The 11,195-nt window shown below is 43.6% G+C and overlaps 1 non-coding gene across 1 annotated transcript; it reads right to left on the bottom strand.

Moving 5' to 3' along the window:
• Positions 1-1,104: 1,104 nt before the first annotated feature.
• Positions 1,105-1,211, bottom strand: LOC120271210. The gene has a single exon (XR_005539831.1). It is a non-coding gene; the product is annotated as a small nucleolar RNA R71 (small nucleolar RNA).
• Between the last annotated feature and the right edge of the window lie 9,984 nt (positions 1,212-11,195).

Below are 11,195 nucleotides of genomic sequence, written 5' to 3'. Positions count from 1 at the left end.
TTGTGATTCTATATGAGCGCAAGGTTGAGAGGTTATCCAATTTCTCCTCCGGGACATGTATAGAGTTAGGAAAGGTCGACCTTAGATTTAGGACCATGCATTAAAGGATCTCCACGACTCACTATAGCATTAGTTAGGAAGCATAATAGAGGGTTCTTGCACTTGAAATGATTGTCCTAGGCGAAACTATATTAGGGTACCCCATCTTTATCGATTGCCTTACCTTCTCCTTTACTTGTGCTTTCTTTCTTGTTGTTTTTACTTTTGTTATTTGATATGTTGTCACACATATCACAATTCACTTTTCATATGGTTGAGAAACAAATTAAATGTTTTTATTTCCTACTCTCTGTGGATATGATACCCACTCATCTGGGATTATTACTTTGATGACCGTGTGCACTTGCGAGATATACGCAAAGGGCGTTTGTCAAGTTTTTGGCGCCGTTACCGTTGAGTAGGTGTTTAGAGATACTTTGCACTTTGTTTTCTTAGCTATTCATTCATTCATTCTATTTAATATCTTCTTATTCTATCATCATTCTGATTTCTTTTTCTTTCTTTTTGGCGCAGCTCAAGGTTATGACCCGAGGAAACCCCTCAATATTGATTGAAGGAGATCCCGAGCTCAAACGTACACTTAGAAGAAAAGGGAATGAACCTATGCAAGAATAGTCTAATCTAGCTGATTTGGAAGTAGAAGAGTCTGAAAACATGGCAGAACAAAATGAGCAATAGCGAACATTGTCCGATTATGTTAGACCTTCAGTGTTGGGGAAAAAATTGAGCATTGTGCATCCCCCGATTACATCTCAGAACTTCGAGCTGAAGCCGACATTCATCCACATGTTCCAGCAATCCACACAGTTCAATGGTTTGGCCAATGGGGATCCAAACAGTCATATAGAAAACTTTCTCGAGGTGTGTGATATGTTGAAGATAAATGGAGTAATGGATGATGCCATCAAGTTGAGAGCCTTCCCATTTTCCCTAAAGGGGAGAGCGAAGCAGTGGCTACACTCACTACCTAGAGCCTCGATTACCACATGGGAGGAGATGGTAGAAGCTTTTCTTGCCCGTTATTTCCCTCCCATAAATTCCGCAAAGCTTAGGAATGAGATCTCGTCCTTTGTATAGTTAGAATTAGAGTCTCTATTTGAGACGTGGGAAAGGTTCAAGGAGATCCTGAGAAAGTGCCCGCAACACGGATTCCCGAAGTGGATGATTGCTCAGACTTTTTACAACGGTTTGAATTAGAGTACAAGGCAACTCTTGGATGTGGCAGCAGGAGGTACCTTAGGTAGCAAGGCCCCCGGTGAGGCCCGTTAACTAATTAAAGAAATGGGGTTAAACAGCTACCAATGGAATGCTAGGGAGAAGAAAAAGGTGGCCGACCTCCATGAGATAGATGTCGTAACCTCATTGACGGCTCAAGTGGAATCATTGAGTAAGAAGTTAGATCTTCTAACTTTGAATAGAGTGGCGGCCATAACTACTTGCACCGGGGGTGGTGGAGGACATGCTCACTCCGATTGCCCGATCTCTATTTGTGATGCATCTTTGGTTGAGAACATTGATTTGTAGGTAATGGCATAAGGACTCAAGGAAACGCATACAACAACACCTATAATCCGGGTTGGAAGAATCATCCCAATTTCTCGTGGAGCAACCAAGGTCCACGAAAGGCCATGGGGCCACTGGGTTTCCAACAACAGCAAGCCCCAAACATGGAAAATAGAGTTTCAGGTTTGGAGACCCGAACGACCGATTTGGAGAAGGCCTTGATTAAGTTTGTGCAAACGTCGGATACAAGATTTCAATCAGTTGAGGCTACACTTCACAACCATACCGCCTTTTTGCACAATCTTAATAATCAAGTGGGGCATATTGCGAAGTCTTTATCAGAAAGGCCACAAGGAAGGTTGCCGAGTAATACCGAGACCAACCCTAGAGAGCATGTGAAGTCGATCAGTTTGAGAAGTGGTGGTGAGGTTAAAGGTAGGCTTCCGAATCATAAGCCAAGTGAACATGCACCCGAGGTTATAGATGCCAAGGAGGGAACAACCAAAGAGAAGGAGGTGGCATCCCCACCTTTCAAACTAAGAATCCCTTATCCCTCTAGATTGAAGAATGATCAATGGGATGAATAGTACAAGAAGTTCCTGAGTTTGTTCAAGCAACTCCACATCAATATTCCTTTTGTTAAGGCATTGGCCCAAATGCCTAAGTATGCAAAATTTTTCAAGGACTTCTTGACTAACAAGAGGAAGTTAGAGGAGAGTGTTTCAGTGATTCTAGATGCTTTGTGCTTGGCAGTGTTGCAAAAGAACATGCCAAACAAGAAGAAAGACCCGAGAAGCTTCATCATTCCGTGTAATATTGGCAATCTAGGTGAAGAAATGACATTGGCGGACTTAGGGGACAGTATCAACGTCATGCCATACACCTTTCAAAAGCTAGGCTTGGGCCTACTCGGATGACTTTACAATTGGTAGACCAAACGGTGAGACATCCAATGGGTATCATTGAAGACGTGCTTGTCAAGTGGACAAGTACATTTTTCGGTTGACTTTGTCGTGCTAGATATCGATGAGGATGCGTGACACGTCCGTATATGCGTGTAAACCACAAGTGCACGGGTGTCAAAGTAATAATCCCAGATAAGTGGGTATCGCATCTATAGAGAGTAGGGAATAAAGACACTTAAGTTATTTTTTAACTAATCTGGAAGATGAATAGTGATAAGTGTGACAAAATATGAAATAACAAAAATAAAAATAACAAGATAGAGGGCACAAGTAAAGGACAAAGTAAGGCAATCGATAAAGATGGGGTACCCTGATATTGATCCTCCTAGGACAATCGTTATAAGTACAAGAACCCTCTGTTATTCTTCCTAATTGATGCAACAATGAGGTGTGGAAATCCTTAATTACATGATCCCAAATCTAAGGTCAACCATGCCTAACTCTATATATGTCCTGGAGGAAAGATTGAATAACCTCTCAACCTCACACTCGCATAGAATTGCAATGAGCTCTAGGGATTCCAAGTGGTAAACCCTATTCCTATGTATAGACCTAACCCTTTGGTCCAGGTGAAAGATCCCTAGCCACAATTAACCCCTATGTGCTAAAATCATTTCAACGCTTCACTCCGTTGCACTCGCAACTAATCCCCAGTGGAAGGTCATCCCTTAGCCCTTTCACTCTACTATGGCTGCAAAGAACTCTTGGAATGTAGAGATAGGATAGATCACACCAGAGGGGAAAGGGGACGCTCTGCTACCTCTCGACTCACCCTCTCAACCCTCTCCAATCTAGCTTTGTCTAACTCTCATGGTGTGTCACTCACTCACAAGAGTTACCAAGAAGAACTCTCAACCCTAGTGTAACTCTGGGGGAGTATTTATACAATCAAGTCTCCAAGATTAGAACTCATTGATAAGTGTTTGTGCAATAAGAATACGAAGTGTTCTTTCCTTGTGTTGAGCATTACTTTTCTCAGGTTTTAAGGCTAATATGTATGTATTTATGTTACCTTCATGCAGGTAGGGTTGTGAGGCTGAATATGAAAGAAATAAGCCAATGTAGGTCATAAATGCACCAAATTGGAGGAAATCTTGCTAAGGTTCAAACGCGAAGACATAGGTCGGGTTTGAGATACGGGAATGTGTGCCAACCTCCTCGTATTCAAGCTAGTACAACTCTATTTGGAGGGGCACAAGGGCAGTCACATTCAAGCATTCTGACTTGTGCATATAGAATAAGATCTCCACCAACATGTCCGTTATTAAAGAAGCAAAGCGATCCATGACATAAACGTTTGCCCGTTTGTGTTACCTCGATAAAAGCATGGATTCAGGAGTATTTCAGGCTGGTAAAGTAGTAGGTACTGTAGCAAGAATACTGTAGCAGCACTGATCACAGCCGATCGAGAAAACAGGAAAATAGAGAATCCACACGGGTGTGTGGAAATTCCACATGCCCGTGTGAAAAATCCACAGGGTCGCTAACACGGGCGTTTGAATTCCCGATTCCAGCCCTTTAAAAGTTGATTTCAGCCCCGATTTCAGTATTCTTTTCTCTATCTTTTCCCCAACTTGAGAGAGGACTGCGGCTAGGGTTTCGAGAGGTATTGGCTACCGCTTTGGAGAGGTTCTACGGCTCTGACATCATGTACAGTTTGGAAGAAAGTTAGTGGAAGAGCTTTCGTCGGCACCGATCCGGCGAGGTGTATCCTAGGCCGGACAAAGGAACCCTTGTGACGAGTAGAGGACTCTCCACAAGACCATCGCCATGACTAACAAGGGGGTTTTCAATGGATGCTTTGTTTTTACATTCGATTTCATTGATTGTATCTATCTCCATGGAGAGCTAAACCCCTAGTGGGTACTTTGGTATTTGTGAACCCTAGGATGTATTCATTTCATCAATTCTCTTTATTATGCTTCCAATTAACTAATGTTTATTGTGAGTTCCAATCTTGTATGCTTGATTGTATGAATACTCCCCTTGGGTGACACTAGGGTTGAGAGTTCTTCTTGGTAACTCTTGTGAGTGAGTGACACACCATGAGAGTTATACAAAACTAGATTGGAGAGGGTTGAGAGGGTGAGTCGAGAGGTAGCGGAGCGTCCCCATTCCGCTCTGGTGTGATCTATCATACCTCCACGTTCCAAGAGTTCTTTGCGGCCATAGTAGAGTGAATGGGATAAGGGATGACCTTCCGCAAGGGCTAAGTTGCGAGTGCAACAGAGTGAAGCATTGAAGTGATTTTCACATCTAGGGCTTAATTGTGGCTAGGGATCTTTAACTTGGACCAAAGTGTTAGGTCTATACATAGGAATAGGGTTTATCATTTGGAATCCCTAGTTCTCATTGCAATTCTATACGAGTGCGAGGTGTTGAGATTGTTTAATTTCATCTAAAGGACATGTATAGAGTTAGGCATGGTTGACCTTAGATTTGGGACTATGCAATTAAGAATTTAAACGACTCACTATTGCATTAATTAGGAAGCATAATAGAGGTTTCTTGCAGTTAAACCAATTGTTTTAGGCAGAACAATATCCGGGTACCCCATCTTTATCGATTGCCTTACCTTCTCCTTTACTTGTACTCTCTTTCTTGTTGTTTTTACTTTTGAGAATTGAATCTTGTCACACATATCACTATTCATCTTCCACATTATTTAAGAAACAACTTAAGTGTCTTTATTCCCTACACTCTGTGAATAAGATACCCACTCATCTGGGATTATTACTTTGACACACGTGCACTTGCGGTGTACACGCATATTTGGTCGTGTCACTCACAATATACATCAATTAATTAAAAGCATAATAAAGAGATTCAATGAAACGAATACATCTTAGGGTTCACAAATACCCAAGTACCCACTAGGGGTTTAGCTCTCCATGGAGCTAGACATAATCAATGAAATCAAATGTAAAAACAAAGCATCCATAAAAACCCCCTCGTTAGTCATGGTGATGGTCTTGTGGAGAGTCCTCTACTCATCACAAGGGTCCCTTTGTTCGGCCTACGATACACCTCGTTGGATCGGTGCTTACGAAAGCTCTCCCACTAACCTTCTTTCAAACGGCGCGCGATGTCGGAGCCGTAGAACCTCTCCAAAGACCTAGCCAATACCTCTCAAAACCCTAGCCAGTGTCCTCTCTCAAGTTGGGGAAATGATAGAGAAAAGAATGCTGAAATCGGGGCTGAAATCGGCTTTTAAAGGGTTGGAATTGGGAATCCACAAGCCCGTGTGGGAGCCCCTGTGGATTTTTCACACGGGCGTGTGGAATTTCCACATGCCCGTGTGGATTCTCTCGCTTTCCCTATTTTTCTTGGCTTCTAGTAAATAGTCGTCGCAAAGATTTTTTTACTATGTTGTTTTTCTACAATACCCTGCTACAGTATCGGCCTGAAATACTCCAGAATCAACACTTTCGTTGAGGTAACACAAATGGGCACACATTTACATTGTGGATCACCATGCTTCTTTAATAATGGACATATTGGTGGAGATCTTGTTTTATATGCATAAGTCGGAATGCTTGAATGTGACTGCCCTTGTGTCCCTCCAAATAGTTGTGCTAACTCGGATACGAGGAGGTTGGCACACATTCCTGCATCTGGAACCCGACATATGTCTTCGCGTTTGAACCTTAGCAAAATTTTCTCCAAATTAGTACATTATGACCCACATTGGCTTCTTTCTCTCATAATCAGCCTCACAACCCTACCTGCATAAAAGTAATACAAATACACCCATATTAGCGTTAAAACAAGAGAAAAGTAATGCTCAACATAAGGAAAGAACGCTTCGTATTCCTATCGCACAAGCACTTATCAATGCGGATGTACCCTTGATACTTGGGAGGCCGTTTTTGTGGACTTCCAAAGCATTGATTGACATGGACGACGGAGAGATAACATTGAGAGTTGGAGACGACAAGCTCACATACTGCCTTGCTGAAGCCATGTGGCATTCTCTTAATTTCGATGATACTTTGTATTTTCTAGACACTACTGATTAGCTTGTTGATGAATACATTTAGGAAATGTTTAACCCGGATCCATACGAAGGTTTGTTCGACCAAGAGAAGGACAAGGAAGAAGTAATGATTCTTGGTTCGACGGAAGAAATACCATCTACCCCGGGGATCTTGAAGAAGGTGCTCCAGAAGATGAAGAGGGCTTGGAGATACCACCGGAAATGCTCCAAAGCTGTTGGAGGCATGCGTGAACCGAACAAGGTGATTGAACCATTGCTACTGGACCCAAGCCTGATAATTTACCCTCTACCCTCAAGAGATTATGCTCATCATGCTTCCAAGCCAAGGGTAAGAGGGCAACCTTCATCTATGAAGCCCACGTGAGGTAAGACAAGGTACGTCGAGCTTAGTGACGTTAAACACGCACTTCTTGGTAGGCAACCCAAGTGTCTACTATTTCCTTAGTTGGTTAGTTTAGTTTGTTTGCATGAATAAATTGTTGAGTGTTGGTGTTTGATTTTTAGATGCTTGTGCTGTGATTTTATTGTGGGTTTTTAATGTCATCGTGTGCTTTCATGTGAATTTGGCAAAGTTTTGGTCGCTTTAGCTATTTTTCATGTTTTTCGCTGGTATAGATTGCATAGTAGGGCAGGCTTTGAGTGTGTAAACATGTTCAGAAATTTTCTGCAGAGCCTACAGAGTTTTCTAAGGCATCCAGAGAAAACGCACGGGCGTGTGGAATTTCCGCACGCCCGTGGAATTATACTTTGAGCTCATCTAAAGAAGGCACATGGGTGTGGACTCGCCCCTGTGAGCGACCTTGTGATAAACACACGCTTGTGGGTAATTTCCGCACGGGCGTGTGTTTTCCCTACAAAGAGTTAGCGAATTTTCCCAAGAGAGCACAGGGGCGTGGACTCGCTCGTGTGGGCGAACCTGTGACAAATGCACAGGCATGGGTAATTTTCGGATGCCCATGCGGATCTCTCTAGAGTAGCTCTCTCCATTACGAGAAGACACAGGGGCATGTGCTTGCCCCTGTGAGTTGGGCTTGTGCATGTCCACGCCCGTGCGGAATTTCCACACGGGCGTGCGAAACACTTAGAAATTTTTCTCGGATGAGCAGAGAAACCACGGGGGCGTGCGGCTGCCCCTGTAGGTTGGGCACATGGGCGTGGGTATTTTCTGCATGCCCATGCGAGAGAATTCAAAGATAGTGAGTGTTTTCCCGAAAGCACACAGGGGCGTGCATCTGCCCCTGTGAAGCCTTCTTGTGGAGACGCACGAGCATGGGTAATTTCCGCACGACCGTGCGGATGCACAGAATGCTAAGAGGCGTGAGTCCTTTTAAAAGGACTATCATTTCTCTTCTTCCTCAAAACCTCCATTCATCTGAGAGCACTCTTATACTGTTTCCCGACCTTGTATCGCCGATTTGGAAGGATTTTGCTTGTTTTTCCAACCGATTCTAAGTTCTCTCATCTCAATGCATTGGTAAGCCCTATCTTTGATTTTCTTCACAAATTCATGATTTTTATCGATGAAATTAGTTAATAATGCTTCGTTTCTACAATTAGAATGGGTATGTATGCTTAGAATGAAGTTAAAAGTGATTTTACGGTGTATTTTTGGATTTTTGAGGCGCGGCCGTGCGTTTTTCACGCCGCTTGGATCCATACAGGCGTGCGGAAATTCCACACGAGCGTGTGGATTTCTGCAGCATTGCTTAACTGACTTGTTTCATATATTTTCTTTCAAATTTTGCATATTATGGTACCTAGATCAAAGAAACAAGCTGATAAGCGACCGCGAGAGTCATCTCTTGAGTCAGAGGGTATGAGATTCACTATTCCTGAGCACCAGGCTCGTTTTGAGCATCTCTCAAGACTTCGGTTTGGACAGACTCATTTTTTGAACATGAGTATATTAAGAGATCTGCAGCGGGGGGATGAGTTTGCTGACGAGGTCGTGGATCTCGTGTTGGTGGGTGGTTGGAGGCAGTTATTGTCGATTTGAGAGCCAACCATCCGTGAGCTCACATTTGAGGTCCTATCATCTTTTGAGTTCGATAGATCTTACACGTGTTTTGACAGTCTTGACACCATTTAGTTCAGAGCACTTGGACATCACCAGAGCATGAGTATCACACAGTTTTCAGTCCGGCTTGGCTTATATGATGAGGCATTCACAAACACTGAGGAGTATTCTCAGTTACCGACAGATTATCTTTGAGCCTTGACCCCGCAGAGAGCTTACAGAGCGTTATGTGGTCAGGACCAATATGAGCCGGGGGTGTCCAAGGCCACGTGCCTTTCCCGACCTGCGTATCGATATCTATATGGCATCATGAGCAGGTCGGTGAATGGCCGTGGTGATAGCACTGGCATTTTGAGCCGGCAGGAGCTTCTATACTTGTATTTGATGGTGCAACGAATACCGATTCATATAAGGCACATTATCGCTGACTACATTCGATATTGGGGGCAGTATGCTAGATTGGGAGTGATCTTCTCAGGCCCCTACATTCGCGGGGCCGAGAAAACGAGTACTCCTGCTCCCCTGAGCCTAGAGATGATGAGGTTGATGGGCATGGTCCGCAGAGTTTGGACGGGAGTTTATGCATTGGTGCTACCAGCTCCAAAGAGAGTTGAGGATGAGGGTGATGATGTTGAGGCCTCTCAGCATGCTCCTGAGCCTCACCCAGCACCGATGGAGATCGAGGCACCTCCTATGGCAGGGGATCCACCCCCAGTACGCATGTTTTCACCATTTCAAGCCCATGATCATTTTGAGAGTCTCGAGAGTACTGTGGGGGTGATACGGACAGAGGTCGCTGAGGCCCAAGTAGAGATTGCTGAGATTCGGTTTACGTAGACCGCACATCCTACAGAGTTCATGGCACATTTCGACATGTTACAGCGGATTTTAGAGCGAGACGTCACCTCATCATTTTTCCTGTGGCCGAGGACTCCCCCGGCATCTTCAGCACCTCCATCACCTACCCCAGCACCGGTTGACCCACCATGTACTTCATCACCAGCACCAGCAGGAGCATAGGAGCCAGAGGATGACATTAACACTTGATTTGCTTTTTCTTCATTTTTATTACTTCTACAATTATATTTTGGACTTGTACACTCAAAAAGGACTTTCCTTTTGAGTTTATTTTGATTTTGTTGTCTCGAGTTGTATTTAGTGCCTTATCTTTTTATATACTTGAGTTGTTTTTTGTTTTTATTGAGCTATCTCATAGGACGAGTGAAGGCTACCACTCCAATAGAAAGAGCTACCATCTCAAAAGTGTGAAAGCCACCAGACACTTCCGAATATGCGTGTAAACTGCAAGTGCACGAGTGTCGAAGTAATAATTATCCCGGTGAGTTGGTAGTCAAATCCATAGGGAACCAAAATATTAGTATTAACCACTTCTTAGTTATCTAGTCAAAATCAGTAGATGTGATGAAATGAACTAATTGCAAGAGAATTAATAAGAAAGCAAACGAGCAAGAAAACAAGTAAAGGAGATCTCAATCAATAAAGATGAGGTACCCGGAAAATGCTCCCCCTAGGATCTAACATGAAGCTCATGATTCACTAAATGCTTCTAAACTGAGTCTAATGAGTTGAGGTAATCCAAGAACAACCGGCCCTTGCCTCCAAGCCACTGGTACTAGTCCCCTACAAGGTCCCCACGGAGAAATCACTCAATCTCAACACCTCACACCCCATATGACCGCAATACGCTCTAGGGACACCTAAGAATGAAACCGATTCCTAAAGATAGATCCAACCCTAATTCCCGGCGAAGGATCTCTAACCCCCTACAAGGTCTCGGCAGAGAAATCTCTCAATCTCACACCTCACACCAAATATGGTTGCAAAGAGTTTAGGGAATACGGAGATAGGAAACACTCAATCGGAATGGAAAGGGGACACTCCACTATCTCATGACTCACCCTCTCAACCCTCTTTAACCTTGAAGTTCTAACTCTAATGGAGACCTCTCTCACATCAAAGTAACACATCATGCGAATCCAATCAACCACAAGGATTAATTAAATAAGCAAGCAATGGGAATACAAGATTAGAACTCAAATCAACTCGGATTGAATAGAAACATAAAGCAAATCATTACAAAAACATAGATCCTAGGGTTCACATGCCCAAATACCTACTAAGGTTTAGCCCTCCATGGAGAAAGTTACAAAACAATGATTATTACAATGAAAAGCAATGAAAACCATGAAGTAAAATCCCCATAAATTCGTGATGATGGCCTTGATTCGCTGAAGGCTCCCTCTATGCTATGACGGAGAGAAGATCGATCAAAGTTGGTGATGGAAGCCCTCCAATATCGCCAAAGACCTCCTCCAAAACCCTAGCCACCTTGACTTCAAAGTGCTCGCCAAAACCCGCGCCAAAAGTCTCTCCAAAATAGGGCAAACGGCCTATTTAAAGACCAAAACCACGCCTGTCATGTGCCCTCACGCGCCCATGTGGATTTTCCACGCGGCCGCGTGGGCTGCAGGAATTTCCACTCGGGCGCGTGAACAGTAATTTTGCTACAATACTACTACAGTGATCCCCGAACACTCTTATCTTGAGGCCACATGTCCGGGCACACGTCCATGTGGTAGGCTATAAAACTTTTCTTCATCGACATATCTTTGACAGGTCTTGCAATCTTCAC

Source organism: Dioscorea cayenensis, chromosome 10, assembly GCF_009730915.1.
Source record: "Dioscorea cayenensis subsp. rotundata cultivar TDr96_F1 chromosome 10, TDr96_F1_v2_PseudoChromosome.rev07_lg8_w22 25.fasta, whole genome shotgun sequence".
NCBI classification, from domain to species: Eukaryota; Viridiplantae; Streptophyta; class Magnoliopsida; order Dioscoreales; family Dioscoreaceae; genus Dioscorea; species Dioscorea cayenensis.
This window is presented reverse-complemented; position numbering and strand designations above follow the sequence as displayed.